Below are 20,615 nucleotides of genomic sequence, written 5' to 3'. Positions count from 1 at the left end.
AAGCAATCTGGGTGGCAGACTGGACTGGATCCGGTGTGGTATAGAGAAGCAGCATTAAAAGCTTTCCCCCAATGCCAGCGAAGTTTCTGCCATGATTTCTGATTTTCATCTTTTCCATATAGTTGACCTTTAGGCCCCTGATCCACAATGTCTCCAGTTAACATAGATTGTTTTCTAGCCAGTGGGCCAAGACACTAGGTCCAAAGAGTGGGGTAGGAACAATTGAAGGGAATCCATTCCGTATAGTCAGCACAATTGTGGGGTGACTGGGCTGGGAATGGTTGGTTAGCACACCAGTTACATTAATGAAACCAAGACTTAATAGGTACATGACATTTCCATAGTGACTCAACCATTCTTGAGCTTGAATTATAAGCCAGCTACAGTTGAGTGACATCTTTGTAGTGATACACAAGGGGAGTCTGTCCAGTGGGGCAGTATAATTAATGACATTGTTCTGAGAGTCTAACTTGTCTGTCAGGGGGAGCTAGGGGTCCTGGAGCCCACCCTCCCTGATCATGATAGATCACTTTGGAGGAGTGTCACTCCAAAGTATAGGTTGTACTAGTTTGGGAACATATGACCTTATGTTTTTGCTTCTGCACAGGGAAAACATACCACACAGGACACTATGGCTAACAGGGCCAAGAACATGGAATCAGGGCTTTTTGTCTGGCCTTAATGCTCCAGTAGTTTTCCAGCTTCCTATGTGGTTTTCTTGAGTTGCCCCCAGGTTATGGGGGTTGATGTCATTGTGACTCTGGTCAACCTTCTCTCCATCTTTGCACTCAGGCTCAGCTGTCTCATGGCTCATACCAAAGGGACTGGGCCCATGGTTTGCCACCATGGGTTCCTCCAGTCTCCTGTTCCATGGTCGCACGCAGCTTGAGGGCACCCACACAGTTTGTCCGTCTCCTACAAAAACACAAACATACCCTTGTCCCCATGTTAGTAAATCCACCAGACTTTTCCATTGTCCTCCTTCCAGGGATTTCCATAACACTTTTGGATAAGTTTTCCTCTTTTCCTCTAACACTTGCCAATGTCTTTCTGCTGGAGTCTTACCATCTGTACCAGAAGTCAAAAAATTTAAAGGTAAATAAAGCTAAATGTTTTGTTTGCGGTGGTAACTGGTCTCCTATACCTTTTTGTTTTTTCAACATGTGTTGTAATTTTTGGACCCGCTCTATAATGCCTTGTCCTCTAGGATTATAAGGAATTCCTGTTTTGTGAGTTATAACCCAAAGCTGTAGGAAATTTTGAAAAGCATGACTAGTATAAGTGGGTCCATTGTCAGTTTTTAATTGTTTAGGGATTCCCACATGAGCAAATGACAACAATGTCACCATACATGCACCTGTTTGGCATGTAGCAAGCAGCATATGAGAATAAGTGTCTATAGTCACATGAACATAGCTAAGTTTGCCAAAGGCTGCTATATGTGTAACATCCATTTGCCAGATTTCATTTGGAACCAAACCTCATGGGTTACAACCTTCTACAGGTGTTGCTCCAGGGACATGCTGGCAAGTAGGACAGGCTTGTATTATAGCCTTAGCTTGGATGCAAGACAAGTGAAACATGCGAGTAAGAGCAGAAGTATTTTGGTGCAGTAGCACATGAGAGGCTTGAGCTTGCTGAAACACAGAACCAATCAATTTATCTGCTCTATCATTACCCAGAGATAGTCATCCAGGAAGTTGTGAGAGCGAATATGAGAAATATGAAAAGGAACTGCATGAGAGTGAATAGCTTACTGAAGTCTTAGAAACAGATTCAGCAGTTCTGGTTCTAGGGTACATTTAATTGTAGCACTTTCTATGTGACGGCCTACGTTGACAACATAAGTTGAATCACAGACAATGTTGATAGGATCTGAAGCTGTGAGCTGTAAAACCTGAATGACTGCAATTAACTCTGAGTATTGAACTGAAACCCCAGAGGTCATTACTGTTTGAGTATGTTTAGGTCCATAAATACTTGTACAACCTTTGGAAGAGCCATCAGTAAAATAAGTCTGGCCACCTGAAATAGGCTTGTGATGAGTAATCACAGGAAGAATGAAAGAATGGACTTCATAAAACTACAATTTCGTCTGGGGGTAGTGGTTGTCTATTATTCTCACAAAGTCTGCAAAAGTGATTTGCCATGCAATCGACATTTCCCAAGCTGCAGCCTGTTGCTGGGAGTCTAAGGAAACAACAATTTTACCTGGATCATATCCCGTAAGCATCTTTGACCTATGCCTGCTCATAGTCACAATTTGTGTAATTAAAGATAAACTTGTAAAGTTTTCACTGTTTGCTTAGGCAAAAAGAGCTGTTCTATTACTGTTACAGATTTGTCTAAGTATTGGCCTAAAAGTCCTGTTGGAGAATGGGGGGTAGGAAGAATTGAAGCAAAAGTTTTTGCAGCTGTAGCTGGGAGGCAATGTCATTGCTGTAGCATCTGCTCTACAAGCTGCAACTCTGCTTTTGCCTCTTTGGTCAATTGCCGCAGGGATGTACCCTAGAACTTAAAGTATTAAAAAAAAAAAAGTCTCCTCACAAGGTTTGATAAAGATGTGTAAGTTGATAAATTGCAATACCTAGCATTGGTTGCAACCAATTAGTGTCTCCTAATAATTGTTGAAAATCATTTAAAGTCTATAACCTATCTTTATGGAGAACTACTTTCTGAGGCTATGTACATTCCTCTCTAACAATAGTTCCTAAGTAATGGTATGGGGAAGTTGTTTGTACTTTCTCTGGAGCAATTTTGAGATTCAATTTAACAAGAGCTCTCTTTACTTCTCTGAATAATTGATGTAATATTTGATCTGTAAGAGTGGCCAAAAGCATATCATCCATATAATGAATGATACATGCAATAGGAAACATATTTTGAGGCTCCTTTAGCGCTCTTCCCATAAAATACTGACATAACGTAGGACTGTTAAGCTTGCCTTGAAGTAAAACTTTCCATTGATAGTGAGAAACAGGTTCTCTTTGATTAATAGAAGACACAGAGAAGGCAAATCAAGGCTTATTCTTCTCGTGTAATGGTATAGTAAAGAAACAATCCTTAAGATCTATTACAACAAGAGGTCAGTCTCTTGGAATGGCTGCTGGGTTTGGCAGATCTTGCTGTAAGGTACCCATCGATTTAACTTGTGCATTAATAGCTCTCAAATAATGCAGCAGTTGCATCTTCCGGACTCTTTTGGAATAACAAACACTGGTGAATTCCAGGGACTGACTCCTATATGTCCTGCATCCATTTGTTCTTTCACCAACATGAAGTTGAGCTAGCTTCTCCTGTGTTAGGGGCCACTGATCCACCCACACAGGTTTGTCACTGAGCCATTCTAATGGTAAGGCAGTAGGTGAAGGAGAAGTATCAATGACCCCAATCATAAATCCTGATGTCACAATCTTTTTCTGTCTTTCCAGTTATTGATATCAGGTTAGGGTTTCCTTGTAAGAATTTCCCTAAACCCTTCCCACTCTGATATCCTATGTCCTTCAACATTTTAAATCCTGGGTTATCAAAGTTTTCATTTGTGAGTCTCTTCCCATGCTGTAAGTAAGTCTCAACCCCATACATTGTTAGCTATATTTGTAACGTAAGGATGGAAAGTACATGATTGTCCATCCGGACCATAAGACCATAAAATTTTTCCTTTAATTTGTACTACACAGGTGGGTCTATTAGAGGCTATAAGTTGTGATAGATTTCTCATGTAGTTGTGCTCTTAAACCCTTTATTTCCTTGTTTCTCCTTTTGTGAAGGGTGTAATTTGCAGGGAATAAACAATAATTATGCTATATATTCTCCCACAAAAACCCAAAGATCTAATTTCTCCTTCATAATCAGAATCAATCACTCCAGGGACTACAGTGATGCCTTGCAAGTTAAGATGGCTTTTGCCTAAAATTAGTCCCATATATCCTTCTGGTGAAGGTCCCCAAATGCCAGTGGGAACTTTGATGGGTTTGTCTCCGCCAACTAATGTAATTCTTTCTCTGACTGGAAGATCCAATCCTGCACTTCCTGGTGTTCTTGGGGTGAGAGAATTAATGTTTCTCCTGGGACCCACCCCTGAAATGGGGTTGTGGCCTGGACTGGGAATGCCTTCATTGTTTGAGGGGCCCGGGTCCAGGCCCCTTTCTCATTTCCCAACAGGGGGTGCCATTTTGATGAAATTCTGAGTCTCATTGATTAGCCCAATGAGTTCCTCTGTTACAGTGAGGACAAAGTCCTGGTGTTTTTTTTCTGCTGGGGGTAGGGGGAACTGCGTTATAAGATCCTTTCTGTCCTGAGATCTGGTGGCATTCCTTTTTAAAATGTCTAGTTTTTCCACAATTAAAACATTTTCCCATTTTAGGGTTCAACCCTTGGCTCTTTTTAGATTTGTTAACTGCTAAATTAGCCATTGCTTGCGCTAACATTGCAGAGTGATGAAGTTCAGTTCCTACATCCTGACAAGCTCTGCGAAAATTTCCCGAGTTTTTTGTACAACTCACAGATGCCAGTGCATGTTTACAGTCCACATTTGCATTTCAAAAGCCAAAGTTAAGGTTAGCATTTCTGCAGCAGTGGTATGAGGAATCTGATGCTTCACTGCTTCTTGTAATCTTGCAAGAAAATGTGCATATGGCACCTGTGACCCTTGCATGATATATAAAAAGGACTGTACTAGGAGTCCCTCTTCAGGAATTGTGGCCCAGGTGCGTTTAGCGACCTGTGCACACTGCTGATAAGCAACGTCTGGGAGTGCCATTTGACGTTTCATGTCTGAATAAGGGCCATTACCTAACAGCATATCCTCTGTAACGTCTCCGTGTCCAGCAGCACAGTTCTGTTTAGCCTGGTCTGCATACATTTCTTGCCAATTTAAATTCCATGTCAGGTATGCACTAGCAGGCAATCAAGTGTGAGCCAAATGTTTTACATCCAAGGGAAAAAGGCACATAGCACCAAATACAGATTGTAGCAATCCTAAAATGAATGGGCTCTGTACCCTATTATCAACTACACTAGTTTTTAATTCCTTCAACAACTTAAAACTCTAGTGGGGTGTGTTCATAAATAAACTGCTGTGCACTGTTTGGATCAGGCCTTAAGGAAATAGAAAAGTGCAAGGTCCTAAGGGCTCTCCAGCTGTGGCAGCAGAGTGTAAAATTCTTTGTATTGGGGTCTGTATTTCTGCCATCGAAGGAGGCAGTACAGATGTTTCTGCTATTGGAGGGGGCAGTATAGGCCAATTTTTATCCTCGCTCTCCTGTTTTTCAGTTTGTGCTGTGAGTGGGACAACGGATTCTTTCAGGTTTTAGAACTCAGAACATGACTCTGGCTGTCCAGCAGAATAAGGAGATAATGGCAGAAGGGCAGTATGAACTAGACTCCAAGTGGAGAAAACGGAAGGATCAAGTTTAAGACCTTTTTGATGAGCCTGTTTTAATCCTTCTCCTGCTCTGTCCCAATTTTCCACATCAAGAGTGCCTGTCTGTGGAAACCATGGGTTATGCATAATAACGTCCTGCAGCATCTAAATGTCTGAGAATTAACTTGATCACCAGATTGTTTCAACAAAACTTTAACTGCACATAATGTTTTTCTTCAACAGACAAATTATGCCCCATGTTACCCTGATTCAGAAAACTTCCCGTTCCCAGTACTTCTTTAGAGCACTGACCTTATATCGCTCCCAGTACCTCTTTAGGGCACTGATCAGTACCTCTTTAGGGCACTGACATATCCGCTGCTGGCAGACTCATCCCAATGTCATTTGAGGCTAGGGCTGTCCACTGGGCAAGCAGCTGAGAGTAGGGCTGAGCTAATGTAAGGAGCATAACAATCTGGTCTATATCTCTAAATCATAAATACATTGATAATTTAGGTGACATGCATAATTTAGCCATCATATTATAGGCTATTTTTCTCAATTAAAATTAAAACAAATGTAAATAGCATTATCAATGTTAGTACATTCTTCCTTTGAGCTGGAGCTGCAAGGCAAATTAAAAACTAGTACACTCTAACAAAGCATACTCAGTTTCACTTCTAGTTAAATGTATAGGGATAATTATGGTATTAGCCTAATATTTGAAAACAAGGCAACTCACTGTTTATCCTTCATTTCTAAAAGTGTCACTAAGATGGCATTGATTGCAGCAAAATCTATTGGGCTAAATAGAATAAGCAGTGAGAAATAGAGCTAAGGTTGGTTCTCAGATCCTTGTTTGAATACTGCTTTAAGGTATAAATCATAAAGGTTATTTAGAAAATCATTATTTCCAAATAACTGCCTTGATAGACTGTGATATACTGTGACACTCAAAAGAAAACTTAAGTCTTAATTTTCTTCAAAGAGACCTTTTAACACATTACATGTATCTGAGACATAAATGTCATCTCTTTTCCCTTCTGGCTGTTCACATACACATTTAATGTATTGATCATTTTTTAAACTAAAATTTGACACTACAGTTCAACGTATTTGCTGCTTCTGTTTTCAGATTCATGATGATCAGTCCCAGAACAAAGGGGCACATTCTGCACTGACTTCAGACTTTAGGAGGAACTTTGCAGAGATGGAGATAGGCTACCCTGACTCAAGGATGTGAAAAGCCTAAGGGCTAGTGCAGGTGAACCACCACAGGCATGAAAGTGCCATGAGAAGGCATGGAATAAACAGAGCCAGGTAAAGGGGGTGTTGTGTGAGGGGCTTCAACACCAGGAGCTGTGGTTCTAGAAGGTACAGCTGCTGGCAGAGGTGAGGTGCTGAGGCTATGAGAAGATGGGCGAATAATCACCCACTACCCTCCTGGGTGCCTCCTATTGTATCCCACTTGGAAGCAAGAGGGCAGAGGACCACATGTGATGTAGTTTGTAAAGAACTGGCACAACCAGGCACAGATCAGGGCAAAGATGGAAAACCTTCATAGAGGAAGCAAGTATAGGAAAATGGTGTGATTGTTTCATGTGAGAGATGCACAACCTCCATTTCTAAAAGTGTCACTGAGATAGATGGGCACTGATTGCATTTTTTTGGAAATAGTGATTTTCTAAATAACCTTTACATTATTTATACCTTAAAGCAGTATCCAAACAAGGATCTGAGAACCAGTGTTAGCTCTATTTCTCACTGCTTATTCTAGTTAACTCAATAGGAGTACTAGGAGGGTCCTAAAAAGATATCTGGGGTATGAAACCCTGGATGGAGGCAGTTTTTGGAAAGGAGAATAGGTTAACCTAAAGAAAATGGGTCTCAGAGCAGATGACCCAGGTATTTGGAGCAAGAGGATCTCAATGGATGAATAGATGCTGAAGCTCTAAAGCAAAGATCCGGAGAAGCCAGAGTCAGCTATTCTATGTCAATGACAAACACCTTATGGGGTAGATTAAAGCCACAGTAGTGGAGGATGGCATATTTTCTAAGTATGTTCCTCACAACCAACGTGATGTTGCTTTTTTTTCTCTAATCATAGAAAAAAGCCATTCAAAGGAATGTGGGAGACTTGGTGTATCTTTTTTGCTTTCCCAGTCAATATATATTATGCAGGCAATTCTTCCTGTAACATAGAAGTATTTTTAGGTCTTAGGCTCATCTAATTTTCATTTGTAGGTAGGAATAAGAAATCTCTACATGAAATAAATCCCCACAAGAAATAAATCCCTACATCTCCACAATGTGAGCATGATATGGGTCTTGTGGGGACACAACAGAGAAGATGGCAGTTCACTGGTATATTCTGCACATAAATGCAGCTGAATTTGCCAGTGTGCACCCGAAGGTTGATTTTACTGCATTTTTTTTTTTTTTTTTTTGTTTCGTAGCTTCGGTTAGAAAAGCTTTGCCAGTTGTACAAATAGGCAGAGGGTGTCCTCAGATAACAAAGAATATCACTGAACTCGTTGATTCATGACAAATGCGTCTTTTGCTCTTCCAGAGATCCTGGACAGCTTAAAGAATGCTAGTTTATAATGTATTTTACTAGTCTAGGCAGTTCTTACAGAGCCCTGTATGCTTGTTCCTTCTTGGTGCCTAATGTCTGTGTTACCATATCTGAAATTCATAGGCAACACCTTTCCCAAGATAATTTAGCTCTAGTATTAGATTTAGAAACTTCATCCTGGTTTCTTTTTGTTTAGTGTCTCTCAAACATTATTAAATTTACGTAAGCATATTCATCTACATCTTTTTAGATCTCATGGAAGATACAGCAGTACAGAGAAATGATGAAATTCCCAGCACCCCACTGGTGGGAAGACAGATATATGGCATCTCCTCTCCCCCAACCGATTTCGTGGCTTTGTTGGGATCCTCCCTGGCATCCCTGAATCTGTAAAGCCAGTTCATGAACTGTCTGGACATTGATAAATCCCATGGTGGGCATTGCTTCTCCTGGATTCAGGAGGTAGGGCCACCTTCGGCTTTCTTGGACATTTGTTTTGGTTGGATAGGTAAAAGACACCTAGAGAATTTCATAAGTGAGGAGCCAAAACTGGGCAGGAAACCAGGCCAGAGGATTAAATAAGTATCTATGGTGACAAAGCACTGGAAGAAATTCCACAAGTTGGAATAAACCATGTCCTGTGCTGTAACCACCAGAAATGGGCAGAACACCTCTTCAGGGGACTCGAGGTTAATGTTTTGCTACCTAGTGAACTGATGTCGGGCAGATCTTAAACCTTCGAGTCTGCTCAACTCCTTCAATTTTCCCTAAGTATTTACAGCAGCTGGCATCCAGATGATTATTCCTTTGGGTTAAGGTCTGAGTTTTACTTAAAATTACTGATGCCCAGAGGACTTACTCTCATTTTGGATAGTGAAGGCTGTGTGCTTGTCAGAACAGGGTTGTAAGTGTAGTTGAATTGCCAGACTTCCTTCTAGGTCATGTTGCTGCAAACTCTGAAACTTAGAGTAAGGAGACTTCTAAGTTACAGTAGCCATAGGAGCTATAAGCTTTGCTGGGTTCTTAGGTCTTCTGACAGGAATGGGGGAAAGCTAGTGAAAAAGTTCCTGGGTTGTGGCAGGTCCTTTGAGGAGCAAATGCCAAGACAGTATTAGATGGACAGGAACTCACTGGGGTAGACGTCTATGAAAGAAAAGAGTAGGGGCCACAGGAGGGGCTTTGTCCCACAAAGTAGGGAAGGAGGGAGGTCAGGTGTAAAGCCTCAGATTGCAATGTAGTTGCACAAGGACTTTGGGTAGGACAATAGCAAGTCTTTGACTTAGTGTTTGACAGGGGTCCCACAGTGAGTTAATGGGCTTGACTTCATGTCTTTGCCATGGCACCTTGGCTGGACCTTTTAGTCAATTGCACTCCCTGCTGAAGGTGTCTGAATGGAGCTTTCCTGTGTCCAGTAGAGCTCCACCTGAGAAGAATCCTAGAACTTGGGTATAGATCACAGGGCTGTTTTTTGTTTGTTTTTAAGGTATAAAATCCACTTATGTCTGAGGCAAGGTGTACATCTTCATATTGATAGCTCTAGACTCCACAGGATGAACATAATCAGCTACTTAAATAGTTCTTGTTGTAAGCTTCACTGAGCATTAAGAAATTAATAACTTATGGCCAGGTGTGGTGGCTCACACCTGCAATTCCAGCACTTTGGGAGGCCGAGGTGGGCGGATCACAGGTCAGGAGATAGAGACCATCCTAGCTAACACTGTGAAACCCCGTCTCTGCTAAAAATACAAAAAATTAGCCGGGGGTTGTGGTGTGCACCTGTAGTCCCAGCTACTCGGGAGGCTGAGGCAGGAGAATGGTGTGAACCTGGGAGGTGGAGCTTGCAGTGAGCCAAGATCATGCCACTGCACTCCAGCCTGGGTGACACAGTGAGAATGTGTCTCAAAAAAAATTTTTTTTTTTTAAACAACTTATGCCTGAGTTTCATGTGCTATAGGTTACCACTTAGCAAGTCTTTTGTAAAACAGGTGGAGTGTCCTGATGTCTGGTTGGGAAACTGGAAATGCAATACTATTACTTTCTCCCTGGGTAAATTGCGTGTATTAGAATATTAGAGGTATTAGTGTAAATGGGTTTCCTCTATTTGCAAGGTTAAAATAAGTCACTGATTAGTAAACTTGGGAAGTTAAGAAGGTGAAATAATTAAGAATCTGCTAACAGGGTAGCTCCTTTGGTATGGACAGTGAGAAGAGGGTACCCCCAATCTTAGATTCCTAAGGAACTGTTGTCTAAGCATAATACATCATAAGTGAGCTCATAAATAGACCATAAACCTGAATTTTTGAGTAGGCTGACAAGAAATGATTAGTCTCTTTGGTTATCCCTTGATGTTAATCACATAGAGCCACATGACAGGTTTCAAGGTGTAGTAGAGTCTAAGCTAGTCTTGATTTGAGTGAGAACTCCTCAGTGAGCAAGATAGCGTAAGTTCTGAGGTTTAATGATTTTGTATACTTGGCTTGGGTTTTATAGAGGAGAGTGTTGAGTGTTCTTCAACATTTATTGCCACATTCTCAGCCAAACTCATCCCTGACTTCTGGAGAGAATCTATTCCCCGTCTGCCTCTCCCCTTGGTCATTCTTAGCTGTGAGTCTAGATGACTTTTTATTGGGGTAGTATCCCATTTCCTTTCCCACATCCCCATAACTGCCATGACTAGTTCAAGGAAGGACGTGCTATCTAGATGGACATGCTACTAAAACTCAGTAGGTGCTAAAACTGACATCTGTTCCAGAACAGCTTTTGGAAGAAATATTTGCAGAATAATGCATTATGGAGCACTGGCCCTCATAAGAGTATGAAATTCCCAGTCAGAGGAGGGGTGGTATTAGGGCCCTATGTGGACCGTGAGAATGAATCTGATACCAGGGAAGGTAGAGGACACAAAAAAATCTGGTTCTTGGAGAAACTGAGCCTGTCGAACCAGCCTTACTTGGACCAGTCTAACTCAACCAGCTTTGAATATTTATTCCCTAACCTGTCATGTTGCCTTATGTGATTACAATCAAGGAATAGTGTTAGAAAAAAAAAACACACACAAAAAAACAAAAACCTGGTCATTTACTGTTGGTTAGCCTACTCAAAAATGAAGTTTGGCTTTCTGATATATTTGTGGGCCCACTTATGATACAGGTATTGCTGTTTGTGAGCCAATGACTTCTTTTTACTTAAGCTAATGTAGTTAGGTGTTTGTCACTTGCAGACCAAAGAATCCTAAAAGTTATAGCCCAATGCATCACTAATGTAGGTATTAGAGTAAATGGGTTTCCTCTATTTGCAAGGTTAAAACTAACCACCAGTTAATAAACTTGAAGTTAGAGTGAATTGAATAATTCAAGTTTTTCAGACTATGCACTTTAAAATGGGACAAGGTAGTTTCCTAAGGGAGCTGGAAAGCTTATGCCAAAGCCAGTATAATAATGGAAATTATTCCATACCCATGTGGCTATCTTGTTCATAATAAAACTAGCATATATGCCACTTTATAAAGGCAAGATAGTGCTCTTAAAGTCACGACTAATGCAAGTTTTAAAAAGTTAGGTATCCCCCACCATATGTGGGACTACTGTCGAGAAATGATGCTAGTTAAAGCAAAGAAGAGGTTTTAAATGAAATAAAATACAAAATGAAGGACTAGCTCAATGTTGTCATGGTTAATAACAAACCCTTGTGTTAGCGAGTTGCCTGGATCCTAGTGAGTCAGTAAATCCAGTGAGCCTCCAATCAAAATAAATGAATTCTGGCCTCACTGGTCAGCCTGAGTTCCTTGGGCCACTTAATTTTGGATTCTCATTGATGAGCTGCTTTGTGAGACATCAATGGGAGCCATAAGAGAGCCTTGCCCAGGCAAGTCACAAGTTCACTTGGGTCAAGAGTTGAAAGATACCGCTTGTAGTGCAACATAAAACCATAACTAGGGATCCAAAATTGGCCCAGAGCAAATGAGAGGTGACAACTTGACACACTTTGAAATACTGGTAGTAGGAGTAGGGACTGAGCTTTAGAAGGGAGGATCCATATACCTCAGACATCACATCAATATGGAATAGTTAATAACCATAGTTAGGGTAATGCAGGAATGGGCCCAGTCACCTCTCCTGACTTAGATGGTATTTTTTGCTACTCTATTTCCTCTGAATGGAGTGGTCTGTGTCTACAGGGATATGCAAGATTGCTTCCACATCTGAATTAGAGGATTAAGTTTCATTTGAAACTACTCTATGCTGGCTTTTGTCATCTTACGTGTAGATGTTAGGGTGGGATTAGATGTTCAAGAGATCTGGAGGTAGGAAGAAAGCGCTTTGAGGGAAGTTGAGGAAGGAGCTAGAAGAGTCTGGGAGAAGATCAGACCACAGTGTAGGTCTGGCGTTGTTAGGGAAAGAGAAGAAAGATGTTGGTTAGGAAGTACCTTAGACCGAGGTGCAATACTAAGTGTTCTGGGAAGGCTGACGACAAATACCAGAGCCCAAATTGCCCATCAGAGGAGTCACGAGTGTCCTAAATAGGGCTGCCTTAGCACCCTGGTTGTGTTCGGGCAGAATGAGGTAGTGGAAGTATAGCCTTCTAATCGCCCTACCATTGGCCCTTGTTCTGCAGACTTACTACTTTGAAGAATTCAGAACAGTGACTCCTTGTTCTATAGGACACCCTTCCTGAGAAGAATTTCAACAGGATACTGCTGAGATGAAATAAAGCTCCCGCAACTGAAGCTGATCTGGGGTCACAATAGATACTCATCTTCTGCCTCCTTCACCATCTGCATTCTTTGCCTTTAGCTGAGGTTTAGTGCTTACCTGGTGGTGTGACCCAAACCTTCATCTTAGTGTCTGCACCCTAGTGATCATGTGCTTCTCAAGACAGTGCTGCTGAATGTTGGGGTTACAATAGGGCAAGAAAAGTATGAGGAGATACTGAAGTGTATCACCTAGGTTTCATCCATGTTCTTACTGCTCTCAGAGTGTAAGATAGCATAACCTTTTACTGATTGGTCACTTACCCCTGCCATGTGGAAGACTCTAAGTGACCAGTGGCTCATTCAGAGCTATGGAAAATGGGGTCATTCTTCTAAATGTTGGGCCCTGCATCAGAACAGCTTATTAAATGTTCTTGCTTTTAGTGAATGGAAGAGTTTAACAGGATTCAGGTGCCTGTAGGGGAACACACTGCACCTGTGCTGTCTTCCCACTGGGGATACAGGGCTCTATAGGTGCTTCTGTAATATACTGCTGCATCATGAACTAGGGCACTCCACACGTTTAGCATGTTACCTAGATTTAGTGCTTCTGCTGTGCTTTCTGAAGGCTCTTCCAACAGTGAGGCTACCTGCTTCTGAATGGTGTTAATATGACCAGTTGACCTCATGAACAGGGGCCTACTCTGTAACTTCTATGACCTCAGTCCATTCCTTTGCTGGGTATAATTCCACATCTGTGAATGATGCAGTGCAAATGTCTCAAGACAGTGGTTGTGGTTAAGAATATGCAAGCAGGAAAGACAAACCTTTACCAAAACATATTCCTGTGAAGGGAAGCAGCTCAATGTAGTCAACTTGCCAAGTGGCAAGTCTTCTTAAATAGTGTTATACTGGGATTCAACACTTGTCTCTTGACAGGCTTGGCATTCAGCAGTAGCAGTAGCTAGGTTGTCTCCAGGAAATACAGTCCAGTGTTGGGTACCTATGTGGCCTCAATCTCAGCCACCATGGTCACTGTCATTTTCCCATTGTCTGACAAACATTGGCTGACAACTGGAAAGGCTATTTTGTCTGGTTGTTCACTGAGTCTTCTGGGATTGGTGCTCTGTAGTGGGTGTTAACATCTGACATGAAATCTACATGTCTTTCACATGCATGTCCTATAGACTTTCTCATCTCTTTCTAGTCCTTTCCATCCAGGCTACTGACCAGACGACTAGACCATCAGTCCCTGCTGAGAGATCAGTATACATTCTCGGGCCATGTGTCGCTCCACTTAAGATAGATTCATAGTGAACTAGCTCGAGTTGTCAATTATCTTTCCCCAAATTGGGGCCAGAGAGACATTTTTATGGCTGCTGAAACCATAGAGCCTAGGTAAGATGCTTTCGAATTGGAAATAGTGTCCTCAGCATTTGGGACACAAGTTTGTCTCTCTCCTAATCCCAAAATATTTTTTTCTGACAAGCTTATGAATTCCTGAACAACCTAAACTTGGATTCACTTACATATGTGGACCTTTTTGATAAGGGGTTGAAGAAAATTTTTGATTACTTGATAATGAAATTCTTGAAGCATAGTTTCTCACTTAATAGAAGTTGAAAGCAGGCTGACCCTAGGATATTTCAGGTTCCTGTCAGCAATGCCCATGAACGCTCAAATTCCATGTTCCAAAAGTTTAGGCAAGGAGGCAGGATTGATGCCTGTCAGGTTTGGGCTGAGAAGTGATGGCACAAACCAATGTCTTGCCCAGGTGGTGTAACTTGATTTCAAGCTCTAGTCCTTGTGGATTAGGTGTGATGAAATACACAGCTCTTTACCTTTGTATCTGTAATGAGTAGAATCTATAACCTAGGGGTTTAAGTATCTTTTCCTTGGAGTATTTCCAGTTGGTGTAAATATGTGACATAAAATGGTATGTTTCTCAGTAGTTCATTTGTCAATACAAATACTTAGCCTATTGGCTGTTGCCTGCATTTCTCCATGAAAATACTATAATTGGAAATTCTTCTTCTTTTTGTATTTCTTAAAAATTTTTAATTTCCATAGGTTTTTGGGGAACCGGTGGTATTTGGTTATGAGTAAGTTCTTTAGTGGTGATTTGTGAGATTTTGGTGCGCCCACCACTCGAGCAATACACACTGAACCTGATTTGTAGTCTTTTATCCTTCACCCCTTCCCATCTTTTCCCCGAGTCCCTAACGTCCATTGTGTCATTGTTACGCTTATAGCTTAGCTCCCACTATGAGAACATACAATGTTTCCATTCCTGAATTCACTTAGAATAGTCTCCAATCCCATCCAGGTTGCTGTGAGTGCCATTAATTCATTCCTTTTTATGGCTGCGTAGTATTCCACGGGGGGGTGTGTGTGTGTGTACGTATATACACATATATACACACAAATATGCATATATACATGTACATATATATGTATATACACGTGTATATATATGTGTATGTGTATATACGTGTATATGTATACATGTATATATACACGTGTATATGTACGTGTATATACGTGTATTTATACATGTATACATATGTGTGTGTATATATGCTACAGTTTCTTTATCCACTTGTTGATTGATGGGCATTTGGGTTGGTTCCACATTTTTTGCAATTGCAAATTATGCTGCTCTAAACATGTGTGTGCAAGTATCTTTTTCTTCCTTGTGTAAGCAATGTCCCAATAAGAGTGGGCCTACTAGTCTGAGAAGGAGTCTGTTTCTTTCTCTGAACCTGTTTCCTGATCTTTGTCAGTCGTCATATCTCATCTACAAGAGAGTGGAGCAAGAGAATGTATGGGAAATCACTTCACATGGAATAAACTATCTTTTTCCAGAAGGTATATGAGCTTCAGGAAGAATGGCAGAAAAACTATTTCTGTGGGCCAAAACTTGCAAGCTTGACCTAATTGGGCATTCTCTTGACCCTGTGGCAGAACAAAATATCTCAATATGATACTGGACCTATTACATGCTGGAAGGAAACTACTAGGATAGCCAAAGAACCTGAGCTTTTGTTTAGGGATCCGTAAGAATCTATTTTGTAACTGGATAATGAATGACTCTAAGGAGTAATTCATATGCATTAGTCTCAACCCACATTCTAATACAACTGTATGTATGTTCTATACCATGGACATTTTACACTGAAAAGTAGTGGCAAAAGCTGCTTACTTGTTCTTGTGGTCTAAAGCTTAACCTGTACATGTAGACTCTACAAATACCACCTGTGTACACAAAAGCTGAGTGCGCCAAGTAAAATAAGGATAAAGGAAGTCTGTGTTACAAAATGTGGTTATGCAACTGTTGCTGAATGCCAGGGGCTCCGCCTAGGTCTGGTTGCTTGCCACACAGAAAGCCAATAACTGAGGCAATGAGTATTGCCAGGGAAGACAGGCTTTACCCCAAGTGATGTCAGTGGGAAGACTTCCTTTCGTAGGAACTCACTTTCCTTGTCTGACAGTTGGTTTCCTAAGGAGGGAACTCAGACAAGACAAAGGTAAGTTTCTCAAGCTTTAAGACTAGAGGGTCAATTTTTATGTCTATTCAAAAAAAAAAAAAATGTAGATATCAGTTCTCTGGGAAAATTGGGACATTTTCACAACAATCTCAGTTAGTTAATGGCAGATTAGAGCAAATCAAAGAAGTGCTGTATGCACTGGCAACCTTAATGAAAACAGGACTGCTGCTTTCGCTATCACAAACCCACTCCGCATTCTACTTTGTTTCCTTCCTGGTGCTTTTGCCTGTTTGTCTCCGCATTTGAGTTCAAACTGCAGGTAGGAATTTACAGTTCACTGTACCTTGGTGCCTGGGCTCATGCTGGCCTGACTCTGTCAGTGTTCGATAGGTTGCTTATTGGGTTTAGCGGGCACATAGTAGTGCATGGAATATTATTGCTAAGAATGCAACCTCATTATTGCTTAGAAACAGGACTTGAGTGTTTGAGATTACTTACCTGGGATCTCTGGAAGATCTTGAGAAAGCTTACATGCATTTGTATAGCCTATTGAGGAAGGCAGTATACAAGACAGCCAGAGTAAGAGAATGAAGTAAGGCAGGAAATCTGTGGTGACTTCAGCTGCGCACCACTTTACTGGAAAACACACAGCTGCTTGCTTCCTCTGTAGGCCAAGTAAAAACAATGTAACAACATCTGCTGGAGAACACTGCAGTGTAGTAGACTGCTGAAATTCTTGCAGTTGTGAACCTCCCTGTACTTCTTAAGGTTCCTATTGGGTTGCAAAAGTAACTGTGGTTTTGGCCAATGTGCAGGAGGTGGAGGCTGTGGTGAGCCGAGATCTGGCCACTCTACTCCAGCCTGGGTGACAGAGCGAGACCCTGTCTTCAAAAGACTAGAAACCACAAGTGTCAATCCACTGTTTTGTGCCTTCTGTTCTATTTTTGTGCTTCAACTGTATTCCTCAAGTTGCGGAAAGAGGGAAAGCAGTAAGGGGCTGCTACCAAAAGGACTATGTTCTCCTTGATCGTGTGGGAACTCTCTCACAGCTTGGGCTCTCAGTCATCGCTTACATGGAGTTTGAGGTGCAAGGACGGGTATCCTTTTGAGTATCTACTCCAGTGGCTGTCAAGTATTATGGCTCTTGTGGCCAGTCTGAGGGGTGGAGGGCACAGAATCATAACTGCCAGCATCCTTGTCCTCCTTCCCCTGTGCATTAAATCCCCTGCATGTCCAGATAGTTGTCACTTGTGCCTTCCAAGCAGCTGTTGAAAAAGTCAGCTCTCACACCCCACAGTGTATGGTCTCCAAGAGTCCCAGTGGTAAGGGAGGCACATAACCTTAGTGAGATGATGGTTGGGGCCAGGGCTCCCCACTGAGCAAGCAGCTGAGAGGCAGCGGGGGCTAAACTGACTTTGGAGATGCATAAAAATTGACATCTTCTCAAAGCATAACTTTTACAAAGCTCACAGGCCTATATATATATGTGTGTGTATATATATATACACACACATATGTATATGTATATACATAAAACTTATGATAATGGCTGTAACTATGAATATTCTAGGCTAATTGTCTCTTGATAGTCATATCAAGCCTTGACATTAGCACATTCTAACAAAGCATACTCACTTTCACTGATGAGTTAGAATAAACAGAAAACTAAAGCAGTATCAGAACAAGGATCTCTGAGGACCAGTGTAAGCCCTTTAAGGTCACAAATTATAGAAAAAGTGGTTATTTGGAAAATCACTTTATTTCCAAGGAATTATTTTCTTATAGTACGACACTCAAAATTAGCTTTAGGAATTGATCTACAACTTCAGTTGGGTCGCATTTCAGTGAATGCTATGTGACTGGTAGTGACTGTTTACTACCGAACAAAAATCTCAGGACAGAAAACATGAAGAAAGTTTTGTCTCTTTTTCAAAGGGACCTTATAGCATAGTAAATGTACCTGCTGTGATTGTGTACCTGGGATTCCTAGAAGACGGATCCTGAAGCAAAATATAGAAGCATCTCTGTACTGGGGAAAGGAGTCTACAAACCCAGGACTGCAAGAGTGAGAGAATTAAAGTGAGGCAGGAAAGAGTTACATGACTGCAGCTGCTCAGTTAGAAGACACTCAGCTGCTTGCTTCCTGTGCAGGTCAAATAAAAACACTAAATATTTGGAGGGGAACACTGCTGTCTTGGCCTGCTAAATTTCTCCTTGCAGTTGTGAACTTTCACATACACGTTAAGGTTGTTAGGTTCATAGAAGCTTGTTTCTGATGAATTTATATTTGCCAAAATTAGTTGATGAGTTTATTTCAGATAATCGTTTTGGTAACTCTACCAGCTCTTTTGATACACTATTAGCATCTGTTCTCCTATCTTCTTACTCAAAGTGATATTATACTTAAGAAATTGGAGGGGCCGGGCGCGGTGGCTCATGCCTGTAATCCCAGCACTTTGGGAGGCCGAGGAGGGCAGATCACGAGGTCAGGAGATCGAGACCATCCTGGCTAACACGGTGAAACCCCGTCTCTACTAAAAATACAAAAAATTAGCCGGGCGTGGTGGCAGACGCCTGTAGTCCCAGCTACTCCGGAGGCTGAGGCAGGAGAATGGCGGGAACCCGGGAGGCGGAGCTCGCAGTGAGCCGAGTTCGCTGCCACTGCACTCCAGCCTGGGCGACAGAGCGAGACTCCATCTCAAAAAAAAAAAAAAAAAAAGAAATTGGAAACATAAATGGCACTTAAAAATCCAGTCTGACAATGTTCTCTAACTAGAAACACTAGAAATCATGAGTGTCAACCTACTGTCTTTGTGCTTTCTGTCCTGCTTTTTGCTTTCTTTGAGTTATGGAAGGAAGGAAAGCATAAAGGGGTTGCTACCAAATGGGGCATGTTCTCTTTGATCGTACAGTATGCATCTCTCAGCCTTAGCTCCATGAAAAAAATGTCCTTGCTGAAATAAAAGAGTTTGAGGTATGAGGTTGTCTATAAGGAAAGGCTGCCTATGGAAGGGAGGTGAAGAAGGCAGAATTAGAGAAGAGGTCAGCTGTGGTCTGGGCACCACAAAGCTTTCACTAATGTGGTAGAGAGTTCCAGGGCTAGTATTGCTCGTCAGTATCTATAATGGTTGGGCCTCTCTAGGCTACCTTGCTCAGATATCAGATGTAGGCTCTATCCCTACCAGCTCTCTGCAGCTGAGACTGACTTTGAGGTGGCTGTCGCCTATCACAGCTGGACCATGGAGACAGTGCCAGAGTGCAGTCATCTTCCTTGGGGAAGCATAGGTTTCTGGCAAAGCCAGAGATGATGGGGGCTGGTGGTGTGGGGGGTGATGGTTGAGGCTGGGGTTCCCCACTGAGCAAACAGCCAAGGGCCAAGAGGCAGGTAGGGCTGAGCAAATCTGGAAAGGTCAGACCAAGTTGACACATCTGTAAGACATAGCTTTTATGTTTTACTGGCTCTTAAACTCACAGGACTAAATTTAGGAATATATACAATAATGGCAACAACTATTGGTATTTCTGTAGGCTACTTTTCTTATAATAAAGAAATATTGAATAGTCTTGTCAACATCAGCACATTATAACAAAGCATACTCATATTTTTACTATGTTAAATAGTATTTGTAGAACTATAATCATACTATAAGCTTACCATTTTAAAAGTAACTTTAGATTCAGGGGATACATGTGGAGTTTTGTTACCTGGATAGATTGTGATACTGAGGTTTGGGGTATGATTGAGCCCATCGCTCAGGCATTGAGCATAGGGCCCAGTTGCTTTTCAGCTCTTGCCCCCCTCTTTCCTTCCCTCCCCTTTCTTTTCATCCCTAGCATCTATTGTTGCCATCTTTATGTCCATGAATACCCAATGTTTAGCACCCGCTTACAAGGGAGAAAATATGTGATACTTGTTCTGTTCCTGCATTAATTTGCTCAGGATAATGGCCTCCAACTGTACACATTCTGCTGTAAAGGACCTGATTTTGTTTTTAATGACTGCATAGTATTCTGTGGTATACATATACTGTATTTTCTTTATACAAGCCACTACTGAGGAACACCTAGATTGACTCCATTTCTTTGTTACTGTAAATAGTGCAGTGATGAACATATGGGTGCATGTATCTTTTTGGTAGAATTTCTTTTGGATATGTATCCAGTAATGGGATTGCTGTGTCAAATGATAGTTCTAAGTTCTTTGAGAAATCTGCAAACAGCTTCCCTTAGTGTCTGAACTAATTTACATTCCCACCAACAGTGTATAAACATTCCCTTGTCTTTGTAACCTTGCCAACATATGTTAGTGACTTAATAGCCATTCTGACTCTGAGATGGTATTTCATTGTGGTTTTGATATGCATTTATATTTGATAAGGGATTTTGAACATTTTTATGTGGGTACTTGGACACTTGTGTGGTTTTCGAGAAGTCTGTCTTTTGCCTACTTTTTATGAGGTTATTTTGCATATTGATTTAAGTTTCTTAGGCTTTGCT

Source organism: Rhinopithecus roxellana, chromosome 2 (genome assembly GCF_007565055.1).
Source record: "Rhinopithecus roxellana isolate Shanxi Qingling chromosome 2, ASM756505v1, whole genome shotgun sequence".
Classification (NCBI taxonomy): domain Eukaryota; kingdom Metazoa; phylum Chordata; class Mammalia; order Primates; family Cercopithecidae; genus Rhinopithecus; species Rhinopithecus roxellana.
Note: the sequence above shows the minus strand (reverse complement) of the source record.